At 46.4% G+C, this 19,036-nt stretch overlaps 1 long non-coding RNA gene across 4 annotated transcripts; it reads right to left on the bottom strand.

The window, feature by feature from the left end:
- Positions 1–12,969: 12,969 nt before the first annotated feature.
- LOC119323471 lies at positions 12,970–17,447 on the bottom strand. Of its 4 annotated transcripts, none has more exons than XR_005156311.1 (6): positions 16,607–17,447; positions 16,413–16,476; positions 16,071–16,191; positions 15,904–15,977; positions 13,835–14,684; positions 12,970–13,325 (listed from the first exon to the last, which is right to left on the bottom strand). It is a non-coding gene; the product is annotated as an uncharacterized LOC119323471 (long non-coding RNA). The 4 variants fall into 4 exon arrangements; XR_005156312.1 differs by having other exon boundaries at positions 12,970–13,293; XR_005156313.1 differs by lacking the exon at positions 12,970–13,325 and having other exon boundaries at positions 13,665–14,684; positions 16,071–16,202.
- Positions 17,448–19,036: the final 1,589 nt, after the last annotated feature.

The raw sequence follows: 19,036 nt of genomic DNA, 5'->3' as shown, positions 1-19,036 counted from the left end.
AACCGTAACTCGCCGAGTCCGAGTCAACCCTTGCACCTTCATCAGAGAGACGCCGTCCGCCTCGGACCGTGGCACGGACCACATACTCAAACCGGCTACGCCTCGTCTTCACCGTTGACCCGCCTGGTGGTTTACGTGTCAGCAGCCTCGTCTTGCTGAGCCGCCTTGCCAGGGCACCTCCACCGCTGCGGACCTACCAAGCTTCTGCTTTGGGCAGCCTGAGCCGTCACGCTTCTTTTGGCCGGGGATGAGCTGCCGCACCTGAGCCATGCCGCTGCAGCTCCAGATTGTCCATGCTGTCGCCGAAATCCAGTGCTTCAAGCCGCCCTGGTTGCAATTCGTCCCCGTCGCTTCCAGGACGCCTTGGCTACAGCGCCGGATCGCCTCAGGTCGCTGCTCCCGCCAGAGTCTGTCACCAAACCGCCGGCCCGCTCTATCTCTGAAATCTGCCTCAAGTCGGGGCCCTCACTCGAGACACCAGACAATTCCCGCGCGCTCGTCATCTTTGCAGCGCTGGTCGATTCTGCTATGGCCACCTCGCCGGCGTTTCTCTCCACCGTTCTCCGTATAAAACTCTGGGTCAAATTCGGTCCTAAAACTGGGTCAAACACCGGGTTGCCTCCCGCACGCTCGTCGTCTTCAGTGAGCCAGCCGGCTCCTGTGTCATATCATCGATGCGCTTGGACCTCCGTAAACCGCCACCTCTGCCACAACACCGCTCAAGACGCTCGCGTTTGACCCGCCAAAGCAACAGTCGTTGTCGTCGCCACTGACCTCGAGCGCCTGCGACCTCACCTCGCAACCACTTCCGCCGTGAGTCTGCCTCGCGTCAAACCGCCCCGAGTCACCTCCGATTAGATTTAGGTTCCACACCAAGTCGCCGACCAGCTCCGCCGCCCGCTCCCGAGCACCCCCACGGCCGGCTGCGTCGCCTGTGCGTACGCTGCTCCACCACGCTTTGCGCGCCGGCGGGCCTCCTGCTCCACCCCTACGACAGTGCCGCCGGCCGCTTTCGCCCCTCTTGCGTGGCCCTAGCGGCCCCACCCGCGTCGGGTCATGCGCCGGCCCGTCCGCCTGTCCGAGCATGAATTCCTCCTTCCTCTGCTCTTTGTCGCTGCGCCGGCTGCCTGGCCACTTGCGACCACGCCCACGACCACTAGTGCTCCGCCCGTGTGCCTCACCTTGATGCTACTGCGCGCGCTCCGCCTCCCCGCGGCACGCCGCTGCTGGCCAGGGCCTCCACCCGTCCGCGGCTCCATCCTGGAGCGCCTCGACGCCGGGCTCCTCTCCGCCATCCATGCCTGTCACACTGCCTCATCCCGCGGGCCGGCTCGCCGTCCAACCTGGTGCGCCTCCTCCCTGCAAGCCGGTCCCATGTCGGCCGTGCTGGGTTGCCCCTACGTGGCCCCAGGCTCGCGTCGTCATTCGCTCCACGCGCCTGGTGGCCTTCCAGCTCCGCTGGCTGCGCCCACCCTGCATCACCCCCAGCCGGCCGCTGCGACGAGCCGCCTCCTGCCCTACGTGCCTCGGGTCGCCGCCTCGGCACCAGCCTCTCCAGCACCCAGCCCGTTCGGTTCTGTTTGTGACGGGCCCGGCTCCGGCCTTCGCGCTCGTCGGCCTCCCGCCCCTGGCCAACTCCGCCTCGCCAGGCTGCTTCACCGCTGCACCGCGGTCACCCGGCTCCGCTTCCCCAGGCCGGATCCCACCCCGCGCTCCCGCCTGGCCGCCTCGTGTTCCCGGGCACCCCCGCAGCCCGGTCTGCGCGCCGCCCGTCCCTTGGTCCGGCGGCTCTTAAAGAAAGAAAGCAGGGAAGATGTGCTCCGATGCAAAAAAAAGAAATAAAGAAAGAAAAAAGGCATGACCCGGAGGGTCCGTCTGAGCTGACCGGTGCAGTGTGTTAAGCCGCCGCCTCTGTTGCGATGAATCAATTATTCGTCATCCAAAGTCGTTTTGCCATCTGCAAACATCAGGTGATATCCATCTACAATTTGTTTTATTAACACGTATTATTTCTATCAAAGGACAAATTACTTTGATTTGTATATTTTAATATACAAGACCATAATTCATTACAAATGTGGTTTATATTATGGATATGGAGCACGTATTGATAATATTCCCGCCTGGTGATAATCCGAGACGTATCGCATGATGAACGGGCGCACACAAGCTCCTGCCTTTGCGGTCTGGTCCACATTGGCTGGCTGGATCATATCTGCTTGTTATCAATGGACGTGCGTAAATCGCTGCCCCAAAGCCTGGTCTAAATCAACATGTCGGGCTGCATCTGTTTGCACGAGCTATTTTTTGAATAAAAATCTAGTCACTGCTTGGGTAGCCCGGTTTTCTTCCAACAAATTGGAGGCAAATTATTATCAGCCATTGGCTGCGCTGGATGGTTCAATGGACATGCGCACAAATTGCTGCCACTACAGTTCGGTTGAACTTCAAACAGTCAGTTGGAAGGAACCATTGGCCGAGTTGCTGACATGGCTCATACGAGATCATTTATCACCTGCCGTAGTCACCTCAACCTTCCATGGACTCAGATTGTGTTATCAACACCAATGATATATACCTTCTGTTATGGTCAAGTACGGAGAATCTCCAGACAACTCCTTGAGTCATCTTAAGACTCGGGGGCTACAATGATATGACGCAGTAAGTCTTGCCAGTTTCAACAAATTCAAGTACCCCAGGATGTTGAAGGGAAAGATAACCCGGTCTCGGAGGCTACTGCTATATTGATGAAAATTTAAAGGCCGTCAGAGAATTTCCGTCTCAAAAAGTATATGACAAAATTCCGGCTCAATGAAGAAGTTTCGGGTCATCAGAAAGGATTTCTGTTCAAAATCCGGTTCAAGACACATCTCTCTCTCATAAAGCGTTGAAGCTCTCAAATATCCGGTTTAAAAATCCGGCTCAAGGGAAGTCAGTCTCACTGCAGCTCTCCAAATATCCGGTTTACAATCCGGTTCAAAGGAAATTTATCTATCATGAAGCTTTGAAGCTCTCAAATCCGGTTCAAAATCCGGTTCAAGGGGAAATCTATCTCCCACAAATCTCTGAAGCTATCAATATCCGGTTCAAAATCCCGGTTCAAGAAGAATTTATCTCTTGCAAAAAGTTAAAAGTTGCCGAAGAGGACTTGTTGCCATGATGCACGGTTCAAACATGGGTATCCCAACTTATTGGCTTATCATATTATTGGTTACATGGGGGCTTCAGCTTACAAAGCGGAGTTATGTCTATTAAACCGGCTATCACGCCACGACATAGCTTGGGAGCTTCACACCCAAGGGGACAAAGAGAGTCTGGATGCTATGCACAACTCAAACATAGGCACCCAATGAGCACAGTTCATCACGTTACTTGGGGGCTCCTTGTGTCAAATACCAAGGAGTTTGAATGGACCCTTGTAGCTGGGTATCGACCCACGGCTTGGAAGCCTGGTATATTTACCTAAAACCCCGGGTTAACCTGCCTTCATCAAGTAAGACACTCCTATCCAGGTCATCCTGGCACGACCCTCCGAACGTTTGACAGTTACTCTCATTGAGACCTTGCACTTGTCAAAGTTAAAACGGTGATTGGTTAGTTGGAGGTCCATCTTAAAAGGCTTTGTTAAATGGTTCAACTCAGTGGCCTGGCAGCCCACAAAAAGCCTCGAATTTGGGCCTGGCGGCCCTCAAAAAGCCTCGACTACACGGTTTTATTTGCCTTTGTCAAGATTTTTCTCTTTTGATAAACTTTATGTTGAACCGGAGTCTATTGACCCGGCATGACTATCAGTCATCAAATTAACCCGGTGTTCATTAACCCGGCTCGACTTTCAACTACAAGTTGTCAGTACATAATCACTTATAATCCGGTGTTTATTGACCCGGCCTGGCTTTGGACTATAAGTCGCCAGCATATATTTGGATTGCGCCATTGGAATTATGCGCTTATAAATCATTGGGTATATTATTCAAATAGCCAACATGGCTGGATTTCTATTATGGTTATCAACAAACCAGTATTATGATCAAGGTTTTCAAAGTCGCTTTAGCGCAATGGCTATCATATTATCAATGGATATGATTTATTCTACAATTGAAGGAATAGTCCCGAGTTGCTGCAGGCTTACAACCCGGCACTTGGGGGCTACATTATTTAAGTTGAGATTACATCAAATATGCAAGTCTCATGTCGCTGCAAGCATGCACCATGACACTTGGGGGCTAATGCAAAGTCATTCTTTGTCCATCTTATTGAAGACCCGACTCATCACATTATAATGAGCCGGCCCTTGGGGGCTACCAATTGCTCAGGTCAAACAATTCAAGGTACAAAGCTTTTTATTCATTATATTGAAGGGTCCACTGCTCAGTTGGTAAAGCACAAGGCTCTTAACCTTGTGGACGTGAATTCAAGCCCCATGATGGGGGTTACATCATATGATGTTATTTTCATTGAAGTATATATCAAAGTCACAGCTCAATATTATCTTACTAAGCCGGCCCATGGCGGCTACACCGTTGCTGTTCAAAGATTACATGATTATATTTACAAAGTCCCTGCTCATTATTGCATAATGACTCGGCCCTTGGGGGCTACACTGGTTGAAGTTTTTATGAGCATCAGGAAATTACAAGTCCCAGGTTGCTACAAGCATGACAACTCGGCACTTGGGGGCTACATATGGGGAATACTCAATTCTGACTAGTGATTGAGATGAACAACCTGGATTTCTTCAAGATTATGATATTTATATTGAAGCAAGTCTTAAGTTGTTGCTATGCTACCTTCTTAAGACTTGAGGGCTACAAGTTATAGTCATATAAGAGGTATATTTTCAAGTGGCATGTTAACTACAAGTATGACCCGGTGCTATCAATATTTGTAAACCGGCAAGTTCTACATTCTTAAACCGGCTGAATATCAGATAAGGATTTCAAGGACCATTATTTTTGTTAAGCCATTGGGAGCTGAGTCAAAGAAGTTATTTTTCACAATATATTTTCTATGAGAAACCAATGTCAGCAGGTTGATTATGAAGCTGGCCTATTAAACCGGGTTTTCTAGAAGAAGGAAGTGACAAAGACTTAAGGATGATCAGAGTCAGTTTAACATGGATAGATCCAAATTAAACGGGGGGCTAATGTCGGGGATATACCCCGCGGTATGACCTGGTCGGAGTCGTAAACTGGCCGGGACTTGGTAAACTGGCGGATGGTAAACCGGCAGACAGTTAAGACAGATGGCTAAGTCAGACGGTAAACCGGCAGATGTTAAACCGGCGGAGAGTTAAGACAGATGGCTAAGACAGACGGTAAACCGGCGAGCGGTAAATCGGCGAGTGTTAAACCGGCAGACAATGTTAAACCGGCGAGTGTTAAATCGGCAGACAATGTTAAACCGGCAGACAATGTTAAACCGGCAGACGTTAAGAATCCCAGGAAGGGAAGTCAAAATAGTTTAAGTTAAAGTCCGAGTTGGACTCCACATGTAACCCGCCCCTTCAACATATATAAGGAGGGGCAGGGCTCCTCAAAGGGGACAAGGAAGAAACAATCTCTAGGGCTAGACACAACAAAAGGAGAGCCAGTTTACGGCGACTCCCTCGTGATGATAATGAGATCTAGCCTCAAACAGCATGTAGGGTTTTTACCGGATGATGTTTCCCGGGGCCCAAAGCTGTCTAAACCCTTGTCTTGTGTTGCGTCTCTCGATTCCGCTCAACCCCTCTCAAGCTACCACATAGATGCGTTGGGCTCGCGACTAAGTCCTCACACTAAGGACATCTGACGTGTTAATTCCACGACAGCTTGTACGCCTTGGTTGCAAAATACTTGGGGGCTTCCTGCTCATTGAGCATAGCTATGACTACCCTACTAGTCCGGCTTGTACGCCTGGATAAAAATATTACTTGGGGGCTCCTTGTCGAATGAACAGAGCTTTGTTGTCCCTCATAATAGGCTTGGACGCCAGGTGTATTCACCAAAAATCCGGGTTATCCTGCCTTTGTATGCTTGCCACTCCGACCAGGTAATCCTGGAATGACTCGTCGTACTCTTGAGAGTCAATCTTATAAAGACCCTGAACTTGTGAAAGTTTAAACGGTGATTGGTCATGTGAGGTCTGGCTTACAAGTTTGAATTAAGGAGTAACTCAGTGGTTGTGCAGACCTTGAATAGCACTTGATGTTGAGGCTTGGCAGCCTTTGAATGCCTTGTTTTTTTTGGTTATATTGGCTTTGAATCTTTTTGGTGATTTTTATTTATACCATGTTGATATGGTTAAAAGTTGATTCGAGCCATGTTGCCTTGATCTTTATGATTCTTATTTGAACATATCCGGTGTTTTGTTAACCCGGTCTGGCTTTGGATGTTAAGTCGCCAGTGTATGATGACCATATGTTTGGAGTTCTGCACTCTAAAGATTTTGGGGATGTTACCCTTTGTTATCTATGGCATTGTAAGCCGGCAGTATGAATAATTTGCTCAGAGCGCTCCACTTAGAGTCTGGGCTGTTACCCTTACTACATGTGGCATGGTAAGCCGGAAATACACAAGTATCACAGGTATGATATTTATTTTGTTATGATTATATGATGTTTTGATAAACTGGCCCTGGTTATGGATAATGTAGTCACCAGTTGTTTTTATATGGGGCATTATGACCCACCTTGGGGTAAACCACCAAGGCACTTGTGCTCTATTTGTATGTAGGGTCTATGAAAACATCATTAGGAAAGTTGACAATGATTATGAGCACAAACAGTGGATCGTCAAATAAAGATCAAATGGCACATAACGTTATGCAAATCAACAGGCACGATGGCATGGCAGATCATTGTTTTCAAGCTAGCCTATTACAAGGCATCAGACGGCCCAAAAGAATAAGTGTTTTGATAAAGTATTTCAACTAGCAGATGCTAAGTCGGCTTTTGGATTAATGGTCTTGACCTTGGCGGGAAGAGGAATTCGGGTCATCTCGCACCGGTTTTCTCCTTCCTCTTCACCCGTTGGTTGGAAGTCGAGGGTGGCTCAATTGATCCCAATCAAAGCTTTGAATACAGCTTCGTCATCAATAAGTGTTGACGGGTCAATATCAGGGGCAAAGGTATGCTTACAGATTGGCGAATAAGCTCCTGGGAGTCGTGAACTGGTGCCTTTACCTTCTTGTTATCAGCATTATAAGCCGTCTGGTAATGAGATAGGTCGGTGTCTTCAGCCAGTTTGCTTGCTAGAGGGCACATTTCTCATGCTATTGCTGCAAAGTCCTCAGCACTGAAGGGAGACCCGTCCTCCTTTACACTTGGGCAGCCATTGGCCAAGTCTTATGGGTCCAGATCTGCTTGCCACGCCTTGGCCCGGGTTACGCAGTGAAGGCACTGGCTCTAGCAGCTGATAGCTTCAGATCCTCCACTCTTTGGGGCAATACAGACAGCTTTTCCAGTGTGTCTTTGATAAGAGTTGGTGGTTGTTTTTTATGAGAAGCTGCAGAGATAGCTCGTTGCGCGCCAGTATACAATTTCTCGATAAGAGTATAGGCGGCTTTCAGCTTCATGCGCATGTCTGCACCAAGATGGGCAATTTTGGAGCCTGCATTACCAAACAAATTGATAAGCCGGATGAATGATTATTCAACTACATGTATGGTAACAGATTGGAATAATGTTACTTACCAAAGACAACGGCGGTCATGGTCTTAATTTGATGTTTTAAACTGGAAAGCTCTTCAGCCACCGGCTTAAGGGTCGCCTCTGCTTCTTCCTCTCTTTTCAACAAAGCTACTTTGTCAGACTCCCAGCTTGTCATGTTAGCCTTGAAGTCCTTTTTCAACTTCTCCATCTCTGCCAAGGAGGTGGTCAATTCTGCTTTGGCCTTGGAAGTTTCGGATTGTTGAGACTTAATGTTTTCTTGAAAATCGGCGACTTGGGGTTCTTTCACATTGAGTTCAGCCTGTACTATGCAAACAACAGGTGGTGTTATGATTATCTTATTTAAAAGTCCCAAGTACAATACAAGTATTTCACTTGGCACTTGGGGGCCAATGCACATTGCTCTTTTAAAGACAATTTTCATGATGACTCGGCTACACTATGGTGACTATAACCGATTCATGGGGGCTAATATACTTGGATTTTATTGACAACTATGGTAATGAGACCCGTCTGATCTTAACAGTTAAAGCCGGCCCTTGGGGGCTACATGTGCAAAATTGAATCATTACTATTTGAAGTCCCGGCTTATCTTGATAGTTTAAGCCGGCCCTTGGGGGCTACGGTGCAGAATCGAATCATTACTATTTGAAGTCCCAGCTTATCTTGACAATTTAAGCCGGCCCTTGGGGGCTACTTGATTTGATCTACAAGGCTATCTAAAGTCTACAGTACATTCAATTCTATCATGTCCAGTAAACTTGGCGGCTGATAGAAGTATATTCATATGAAGAGGGTTGCAGTGTTTATCTCAAGACGCTCCTTCATCAAGTTAACTAAGCCGGCTTCAAAGTCATGGCTTGTGTGCAGGTGGTTCAGATACCCGGAGTGGATCTCTTGAGCGCTGTAATGAGCATAGCTCTCTAAATTCACTGACCACTTGCCTTTGTCAGCAACAGATATTTCTTCCTTGGCATTGTGCTTTGATAAGAGTGGGATTGCCTGGCGCTGTATAACCAAGCCCAGTAATGGTAACATCATCAACCTTTTCTTCAGTAGGCTTTATGGGACTTGGCGACTTGGTGGTGGTTGTGTCAACATCCATATGATCTATGGTGATGGTGTGTTTTTCTAGTAGCGGCTCATCAGCTGTGGCCTCAGTGGCATGGAGGGAGGTCTCTGTTGACTGCTTCTCCGGCTCAGAACAGTTTTCAGTGGTTTTTGTCACCTTCAACTTCTTGTTGGCCTTTGCCATAGCTTTGTAAATGCAGCACAAGACGAGGTTAACACATCAACTGATTACATGATTGAATGCAGAGGTTTAACATTCTTACCTAGGCACGGTCTTGAAGACTGGGACGTGAGTTCTTGTTCAGTCGCTAGAGGAGGAATGAGATGATCCCTGGTAATTTGAGTTGGAAGGATTAAGAGGTTGTCAAAAAAGACCCGCCTTGGGATAAGCTAAGTCGGAAATTGGTGAAACCTCTGGACAATGTTTGCGAGGGGCTGGTGTGTTCGGTAAGCTGGAGAAAGGAATCCCGCCTCCGCTATTCTGGGTTTTGCGACGAGCTTCATGTTGCTGCTTCTTCAAAATAAAGTTGGGATCCAAATAAGCTAATGGATGAGAAAACCTTACTTTACGGCTTGCTTGTCGAGATTTCTGTTTTGGTAGAGGTTCTGAGCCGGAGGAAAGAATAATTACCTCTTCATCACCCACGCGGCTGGCTTCCTCTTCATCCTGATAATAGTTGTTGTCAATGAGATGTACAAAAAATGACCCAAGAGAATCAAGTTCTACCTTCGACTCATCATCATCATCATCGTCGTCATCCAAGTTAAGTAACCCGGAGGGATCGGTCTTCTTCATGGCAGGCTTTTTATTAGCCTTGGTCTTTGTCCGGGTCTTCTTGGCCAGCTTGTCCTGCAGCTTCTTCTTCCAAAAAGGAGAATCTGCCTGTGGAAGTCAGATGATTATAAGAGGATAGTGCTAATGAAAACATGATTCAATTGAAAAATCATGTGCAAAACTTATAGCTGGCGGCTGGTTGAGGGTGTAGAAAGGGTTAAGTCCGGCTTTGCTGCAATCTGCCAAGCTTTCATTCAATAAATCCTTGGTCGCATCATTGATTTCTTCATCAGTTAATTGGATCTCACAGTGGCATTGTGGATCTTTTGAGTCGATGGTGTACTCGCACATTAAGCCGGGGCGGCGGCTTAAGGACAGAATTCTCCAGGCGACCCAGCATCGAACAAGGTCGATGTTGGTTAAGCCGTTAACCATGAAGGCTCTGATTTTGAAAAAATGGGCGCATATTTGGATCGTTCCTTTGTGTTGATCCGCTCTTGGAGTTGATGTGTGTTGCTAAGCCCGTGTTCATGGTAACCCGGCAGGGGATTTTCACCCTCTGGAGATGTATCTTGGCAATAAAACCAAGTATGGTTCCAGTCCTTAGGATGACTGGGCGGCTTGGCATATGGGAAGGTGGCTTCTTTCCACTTCTGAATGGAAACTCTGCCTAGCTCCAAGCTGGGCCCGTCGGTGAATTCAGTCTGCCGGTTCAAGTAATAGAATTCCCTGAACAGTTTGACAGTGGGCTCTTGTTGAAGATAAGCTTCGCAAAAGATTGGAAGTTGCAGATGTTGGAGACAGAATTGGGCCCAATATCTTGAGGATGAAGCTGGAAAAAGTGTAGCACGTCTCGGAAGAATATTGAGCCGGGTGGGGTAAACCCCCGGATCATATGATCACTGAAAACGATTACTTCTCCTTCTTTGGGCTCAGGAGGATTTTGAGTGCCTGGGACCCTCCAGTGGATGTCGTCTTTTTTGGCTAAGACGCCAGTCTGAACAAAATTATTCAAGTCTTCCTTGGTAACCCGGGATGCTACCCAGTTGCATGAAGTGAAGGTCTTAGTCATTGTTGATGATGGTCTAAAAAGAAAATATTGCCGGTTTAAGATTATGTTGTTAAGCCGGTCATTGGTTCAGAGGTAAGAACTATAAACATGCAATGTGTTAAGATGGAGGATAATGTGTTGAGTTATGCAGAGCAATTTACTGGCAACTTAAGAGGGGACTAATGGTACCTATGGGTTATGGTTTATTAGTTAGGCTGCACATACAGCTATCAGTTTTCAGATCTATGAGTGAAGGATTGCTAAGTGTTGGACAAATAGTTTTCACAGATCGGTCTTATAATTTTGGTCTACAGCAGTGCAGATAATGAGGAAAAATTCTAAACCTAACTTGCGGCAGCAGAACAGTTCACATGCTCAGATGAGATGTCCTACGGAGGGGAGGCGTTCAAATATCAAAAACGAGTGCTAAACTGCTAGCGTGCAAGATTGGTACTATGCTCGGATCAAAAGCTACAAGATACAGGGATGAACGGAGATGAACTCGAGCAAACCCTAATGGAGATCTATGGTGAGGAAAAGAGGAGAGCTTACCGGGGCTGTTGAACAGCAGAGGCGCACGGCGGTGTTCTGGTGCGTTCAGGTCGATGCAGCGACCAGAGTTGACGTAGTGCCCGAGGTCGACGGCGGCGGAGCTCGGGCGCGTTGGCATCCAGAGGAAGGAAGAAGAAGATGCAACGGCAGGGGGGTAAAAATGAAAACAGGGGCCCCCTATCCCTATTTATAAGGCAGTGAATAGATGGCATGCACGTGAATCGAGGAGGCTGAAAATGATTATGTGACAGCACAGGTGCCTCGATTTTTGGGAGGTTCATTAAAAGTGAAGATATGTTGAGATGTTTTGGGCCTCGTGTGATATTAATGAGAGATGACATCACGGCGGTTTAGCACAATTCTGTGAGCTGACGTCTTGGCGGGTTATAAGATTTCATAAGGACTGATGATGAAGGATTTTTTTTATTAGTCAAGTATTGAAGATTGATATGAACAAGTTCACATCAACCTAGGGCCTAATGTTGGGGATATAACTATTGGGTATGACCCGCCCAGGAGGGGCCGGATCATACCACTAGCGGTTCATAATGAGAAGGCCCAAGAAGATGTTGAAGATGGCGGTTCATGAAGCAAGCTTATTGAACGCCCAAGACCCATAGGAGACTTGAGGCCCACGGGCATAAACCGCCATATGTTTAACTTGTATGTTAAGGAAAGTTTAGTTTTGTCACCGAGCCGGACATGTTGTGTATGAGCCGGCAGGGACTCTGTAAGCCGCCGGGCATCGACTTGTGTATATAAAGGGGTGACCCGGCGGCGGGTTAAGGCATGAAATAACAAGCCGAGAACTAAGTCAAGCGTATTTGCTCCCTGATAATCGAAACCCAAGCAATACAACCTAAAGCAGGAGTAGGCCTTAACCTTGTTGCGAGGAGCCGAACCTGGGTAAAAACTCTCCGTGTCCCTTGTCCCGTTTAACCCCTTCAAGCTAACTACGTTGCGATGGCTCCGCACCTAAGTCCTCATGCTAGGGCATCTGCCGTGACAATTCCACGACAGGTTTTGTTTGGCCAACTTGATCTATTTATCTTGTAATGGGAAGAGGTGCTTTGTGATGGGTTCAATCTTACGGTGCTTGATCTCAGTGACAGAAGGGGAAACGACATGTATGTATCATTGCTATTAAGGATAACTAGATGGGGTCTATTTCTACATAAATAAATCTTGTCTACATAATGTCATCGTTCTTATTGCATTACTCCGTTTTTCCATGAACTTAATACACTAGATGCATGTTGGATAGCGGTCGATGTGTGGAGTAATAGTAATAGATGCAGGCAGGAGTCGGTCTACTAATCTTGGACGTGATGCCTATATAATGATCATTGCCTATGTATCGTCATGATTATTTGAAGTTCTATCAATTGCCCAACAGTAATTGTTTTCCCACCATTTGCTATTTTTCTCAAGAGAAGCTACTAGTGAAACCTACGACCCTCGGGTCTCTTCTTTAAATATATTTGCCTTCGCGATATATTTTTCTTTGCTTTTATTTTAGGATCTATTAAACCAAAAATACTTTACTGCACTTTATTTTATTTGCGATCTACTTATCCAATCTATTACAACTTTCTCCCGTCCACGTGCCAATTTCGGGCGCCATTACCCAAAAGGGATTGACAACCCCTTTAACACGCCGGGTTGTGAGTATTTGTTATTTGTGTGCAGTAGATATTTACATTGTGTTGTATGGTTCTCCTAATGGTTCGATAACCTTGGTCTCATCACTAAGGGAAATACCTACCGTCGTTGTGCTGCATCATCCCTTCCTCTTTGGGGAAACTAGTGGACCCGTTGCGCCAAATGGCGCAGAGACCTGTTGATTCCATGTTAGCGATGAAAAGAAATCCATATTTTAATTGATTTACTTACGGACAAGCACATATGATAATAAATTTAATATCTCTTAGTTGAAGAAAATAGGGGCTTGCAGCCAACAAAATATTTCTATCCCTTTGATTTGCTCTTCATTGGTTATTGCCATGAGGAAATGTCTTCGATTAGCTCTTCATTGTCTATTGTCGTAGCTGAACAATGCCCTTTTCCTTAACCTATTGCATCCGACCCCATGTTTCTTTAGAGAACGGAACATAACTACAATAACATCAGCATGCAATTTACAACCAGGCAAACACCTCATTTCATCATACCAAGCAACACCAAGTTCATCTTCCGCTGGAAAAGTGCACAAGGCAATCATATTTCCACTGACCACAAAGTGAACAAATTCAAACAAACTTGACTGTTAGTAGCATGTTGCACATGTTATAATCATAAAAATTCTATCTTCATTTGATCACAAACTACACAACAAATCACATAGAGCAGCTTCCAAATATAACATAGAAGCTGCAGCTGCGTACCAACTGAATATTGAAGGAGATTTCTCCTTTACTGTTTATTGTTGGCACAACAATCCAAAACTTCAGATGTACAAAGTTGGACGTTGGTTTTACTAATGTTTTTAAACTTTGAGCACCATTAATGCAAACCAGTATGTGTATCTCTCTTTCAATAATCAAAAACAATAAAAGAGCCAATGTGCATCTATTATTTCACCCACAGAAATAAGGTCTTGCACTTTACAACTATTTTTGATGCATCAAGATTCAAAAATTAAAGTAAACTACAGGGCTAATATAACCATTCCATACACTAAGAATAGACCACAAAAGACATAGAAGCGCACACAAGCACAGCGAGGGAAACTGCTTACATTCAAATCATCACAACAAGCTCTTGAGATTGCTTATTGCCACCGTAAGTTTTTGAAGTGGCAGATCCGCCCAACGGAAGTGGACGGTAGGTGTCGGCCCCAGAGCCAAGCAGCCTGCCTCGCTGGCTAGCGCTATTGCCGCTCTTGTCGTCCCATCAATGAAGACGACGACACTCACAGTAGTCCAGTACTTGTAAAAGCAAGTGGTTTCTTTATGAAGAATATCAGCATGGTGCAGAGATTTGATTTTATGACATGAGGCATGAGCAAATAACATTTTTTTCCTTCGCAGGTGGACAAATATATGAATGACAAACATGCTAAAATCATTTTCTCAAAGCATGCAAGCCAGTAATATAGGTAGCAAACCATCAGATGCTGGACACAGAAAGTAATTTACTTAGCAGAAAAATGGTTCTGTTGTACAAAAAACAGTGTCACAAAAAATCTCCCAAAAAAGCTACTTTAGCTTATTTTCACATGGCCTATTTACATTTCTAATAACTAAGACAATGCGGGAATGAGTAAGAAAATAGGAGAATAAAGCTATAACCAGATTGAACAACAAAGCTCTACAGCTTGCATATACACCAACGGAAGGTAGTAAAAAAATGAGGGCACTCAGCAAGCACAATTCAAAATTAGAAGTGCACCAGGTATGTGAACAACAGTTATAATGGGCCAGTGGCGAGAAATTGCTAACACAACAGAACAGTCGAGATAGGCACGCATCTCAATCACATAGGAAATCAAGAGAAAATATTAAGCAAAGGTAATGTAGAAACAAATAAGCATGATCCAAGCAAAGTTGAGTGACGCTGGCCCTGGAAGTGAAGAAACAATGATTTTCCTGGAGAAGATATCTTGATTCAGTCAAGATTTATAAAAAGAATTATATAACATCTGTAGCTAACATGCATTGTTACAACAGTACACATCTACAATGACCAAAAGGGTTTATTTCTGTATGGAAACAATCAATAAGGCGAGTTTAGTGAACCAACAGAATGCAACTCACTCATAATTATTTAAAAAAAAAGAATAACAAAATGTGATCCTCCTTTGGTTAGTGTTTACACACTACACAGAGCTATGAATTAGAAAACTGAAGATTATTAAGTAAAACAAGAACTCGTCGTAACTGTTCTTTCCAAATCCCCTCCCAAGCACATGTTCTCCATAGTTCATTGAATGTAGATAGAATTCATTGTTAGTTTCTACTATCACTTGTAACAAAATATAATATGGCAGACACTGAACAATTTTACCATCAAATTTTTTATTGTGTTCATTTGTGTTTGCTACGATCATATTTGATCTTAATCTTCTACATTGAAGATTAAAGATGCCAAAGGCTGATACCATGCTAGTCTTAAAGAAAAGACAATTCAGTCATAAACGCAACATAGGTTACAGGGGGCATCTCGAGAAATGATTTGAGGAAAATTCTATTTTTGGAGAGATATTATTTTCCTTTTAGTTATGTTCTTATAATATCTTATTGGAGTATAGGGGTATCCATGAACTTGCTCAGGGGTACAGTACATGTGCTGAATGGTCCAAGGAGAGTCTTGTAGAAGCTTTCAAAAGTATGAATGTTTAAGAAAAGCCGCCAATTGAAAATGGAGATCCAGCTCACAAGGTTTTATACTTATAAATTGATTTACATGTTGATTCTTCCAATTGTCGAGAGCATCATACTCTAAAATAGAGAGAACATATTGGCATGCCCAAGGATTCAAATCATGTTTGGTACAAATGCCTTAGGATGCTTATTCCCCAGTTACCATTATAGTCGGTAAATATAATTGTCGTGGTCAAGTTTTCAATTGTTCTCTTTGCAAGTCCAAACTTACAGCAACACATAACAGCAAAAAGAGCTTGTGAGAGTTAAAAACAGTCTGGAATTAAAGGTAGAATCTTATGTTAGATTCACCGAGAAGTAATCTCACACACATGCCTACTATTTTGTTAGCAAAGCAAAACATATTCCAAGAAACCAAGAACAATAGAGAAGCCCTTGGCTAGATCAACTGACCATCACGTAAAGAAAATGTAAAGGAAGATACCTGAAGAACATGGCTTGAACTGAACAATGAGCAAATCTTGAGTAGGAGAACAAAGAAGCTGCTACCTTCTAGATCTGACAATGTGTGAAATGAAAGCAGAGGAACTTGTAAGAGCATAAGCATGTCAGCACACAGTTTACAGACAAGGAAAAGATTAGTCCATTTACCCAAGGTTAAAGCCCAAAACGGATGAGAAAAGCAGCCAAGATTAATGGAACATCTAAAATTTAGGCACCAAGCCACCAAGCTAGACATGAGTAGCCACCTGATATCAGCCTCCAAAGTGACCTGATATGAGCCTCCAATAAAATTGGAAGAAAAGCAGTGGTGTAAACATATAAATATAAGAGAAACAAAACATTATAACTTATTATGGCATGGGAACTATTTGTAGAATGTTTATCATGCGAATCAAACAACTCTGGAATAGAACTATTTGATATGTACTTCAACTGTGCTTGATGTATACTCTGTAAAGCAATGTAAATGCTCTTGATAATGAGAAATACCTAGAAACATTAGGAGAATAAAAAGCCCCATGTATAAGGAAATCTTGAATCTGTAAATTCATGCCTGAGACAATGAACTGAACATTAGCTCTGTACATTCACCAAGATAAAGATAACAACGTTCTATGAAAAGAAATTGCATAACTGGCATCACACTTTTCTTGGTGGGTCAATTATAGAACCTGAACACTCACCTAAGCTCAACTGCTGCTCAACCCCCTCTGCTCCAACCCTAGAACATTCATTCCTGCCAAACAAAAACAATAGTGGTAGTGCTGCAAAAATGTATAATCCAGCGCCAGATAGTGATGCCTCCGTCAATAAAATTCCTAGGAATTTTCTCTAGAAATAGACCAAGTTAATCATTCTGTTCTACAAAATGACCTACATCACTATTGCCGAGCATCCACACTTGAACTAAAAACATACGCACCCACACCCACACCCACACACACTCGCACCCGCACCCATGCACACACGCACACACGCATCAAGCAGGGCAGGAGGACAAGGGAGAGCAGGGACTCGGAGGAAGTTAATTTGCCTGGAACGCACGCACGCACACACACACACAAACACGCGCGCGCGTGCGCGCGCGCGCGCATCAAGCAGGGCAGGAGGACCAGGGAGAGCAGGGACTCGGAGGAAGTTAATTTGCCTGGATGAGATTCCTGAAGGCAACGGTGGAGCTGACTCGCGGCGGCGGCGACGGAGGTAACTCGAGGCGGCGGCTAGCGAATCCATGCGGCAGCGGCGGCGAGGCCGTGCGGGCGCCCTCGATCCAATCCGTTGCCCTGCTCTTGTCAATCGAGCGAATAGGGTTAGGAGTAGGCTTCTGCTAGGCTCGGGCTGAGCTCCATCCCTACGTATCCCGACGTGTCGACGGCGTCCCTGACGGCGCATCTAGGGCGGCGGCGTTGGAGAGGAGACGAGGTGGAGGGGGCGTGGGCTCGAGGGCAATGACGTGGGATAGGAGGGAGCAGGTAGGAGACGAGGCGGAGGGGGCGCAGACTTGACGTAGGGTTGGCGGAACCCTTGCACGTTTGGAGGATGGGCGCGGATGGGATTGGTGAATCCCAATGGCGACGAGACGTGCACGCAGCCAGTGCCACCGACGAATGGGACAGGAGCAGCGCCGGCCCACCCGTCATCGCTATAGAATAGACGTGGGTGTGCATATGCGGGTATATACGCATCGGCCTATCCTTGCGCAACTGCTCCTCGTAACGCATGACGCGGGCAGCACGCGAGGAGCGCCCCCTGACGCGTTTGACCCGGGACGCGACGCGACGCAGGAGGCAACGCGCACACGAAAAAGCCACAGCCATCAGACCGACGTGTGGGACCAAAGAAAAGGCAGGCCTACTTGCAGCTGCACCAACAGGCGAATCCAGAGGGGCGAGCGAACCAGAAACTGGGCAGTGCCCATCATGCGCGCACGCGGCGCGGCAGGAGAGGCCGCTCGTGCACCCAAAAAACTTTGACCCAGCCAATCTGCTTTTACCCGAGCCCACAGGTCATCCCCATCGACGTTTCACCGCACGGTCAAAAAAGGCAACACACATTTTCCATCCAGATCCAACGACCAGCAATGAAAAAAAGACCGGGTCAACGCCGATCGAACGGCCAACGAAGGATGCCATCGGGGGAGCTCCCTGGGAGCGAGTTGCCCAGCCTCTGTTTTGTTTTAAATACCGACGTAGTTCTAGCAGACATCAAGAGGGCAGGGGGATGTCGTGAGAGCTGCAACGGTCGAGGAATCCTAAATCATCCACTAAATAGAGTTATAGCTACCGTTACCTATAACTGCTGTAGTAAGGACTGATTACACTAGTAACGGATTCATTCAATGACATTCAATGCCCCGGCGGCATGGGAGACATGGGGCTGCAACGCACTCTATATAAGCCACACCCCTTCCCATAGCTGGGCACGTTCAATCTCTGTAACCATACTCATCAAATCAAAGCAAGCCTCTGGGAACGAAACATGGGGTTGTTACCTCCGCCAAGAGGGGCCCGAAGTCATTAAACACCGAGTGTTACACCTGCACCGTAGCTAGGCTCTATCCCTTATTCATACCCCTAGTATTCATTGTCAGGATCATAACCATGACAGGCGCTCTGAGGGAAGGGGTGCGGGGATCCGGGCACGGCGGAGGAGACAGCTGCTCCACCACATCCGAACCTCCCTGCGCCACCACCTCCCTCTCTTGTTGCCGGCGTCACCACAACTTGCGGGTGACGTTCTCCGCCTTGCAAGTCATCACCGATGAAATCACGCCGCCAACGGACGAGGCGGACTACTTCTTCGTTGAGACGGTGTGGGTCGGGCTGGACGACATCTCGGGCGGTGGATCAGGACTAGAGGTGAGGATTGGGAGCAAGGGTGTAGGACAACAAGGGTCCGGGTGCGGGAGTGGTTGGAGGGCGACGAGAGGAGGAGTAAGGGTTTGATGGATTTGATGCAATTTAGGGTGTTGTCGGGCTGTCGGGTCTAACATGGCGAGCATGCCCGGGCGCCCCATATTTGAGCTGTATATGAGGGGTGCCGGTCAACCCGGGCATTTGAGGTCCATTTGAGGGGGCCGTCTGGGTTAAAATCATGACCGGGCAGTGACCAGG

Source organism: Triticum dicoccoides, chromosome 6B (genome assembly GCF_002162155.2).
Source record: "Triticum dicoccoides isolate Atlit2015 ecotype Zavitan chromosome 6B, WEW_v2.0, whole genome shotgun sequence".
In the NCBI taxonomy this organism is placed as follows: domain Eukaryota; kingdom Viridiplantae; phylum Streptophyta; class Magnoliopsida; order Poales; family Poaceae; genus Triticum; species Triticum dicoccoides.
This window is presented reverse-complemented; position numbering and strand designations above follow the sequence as displayed.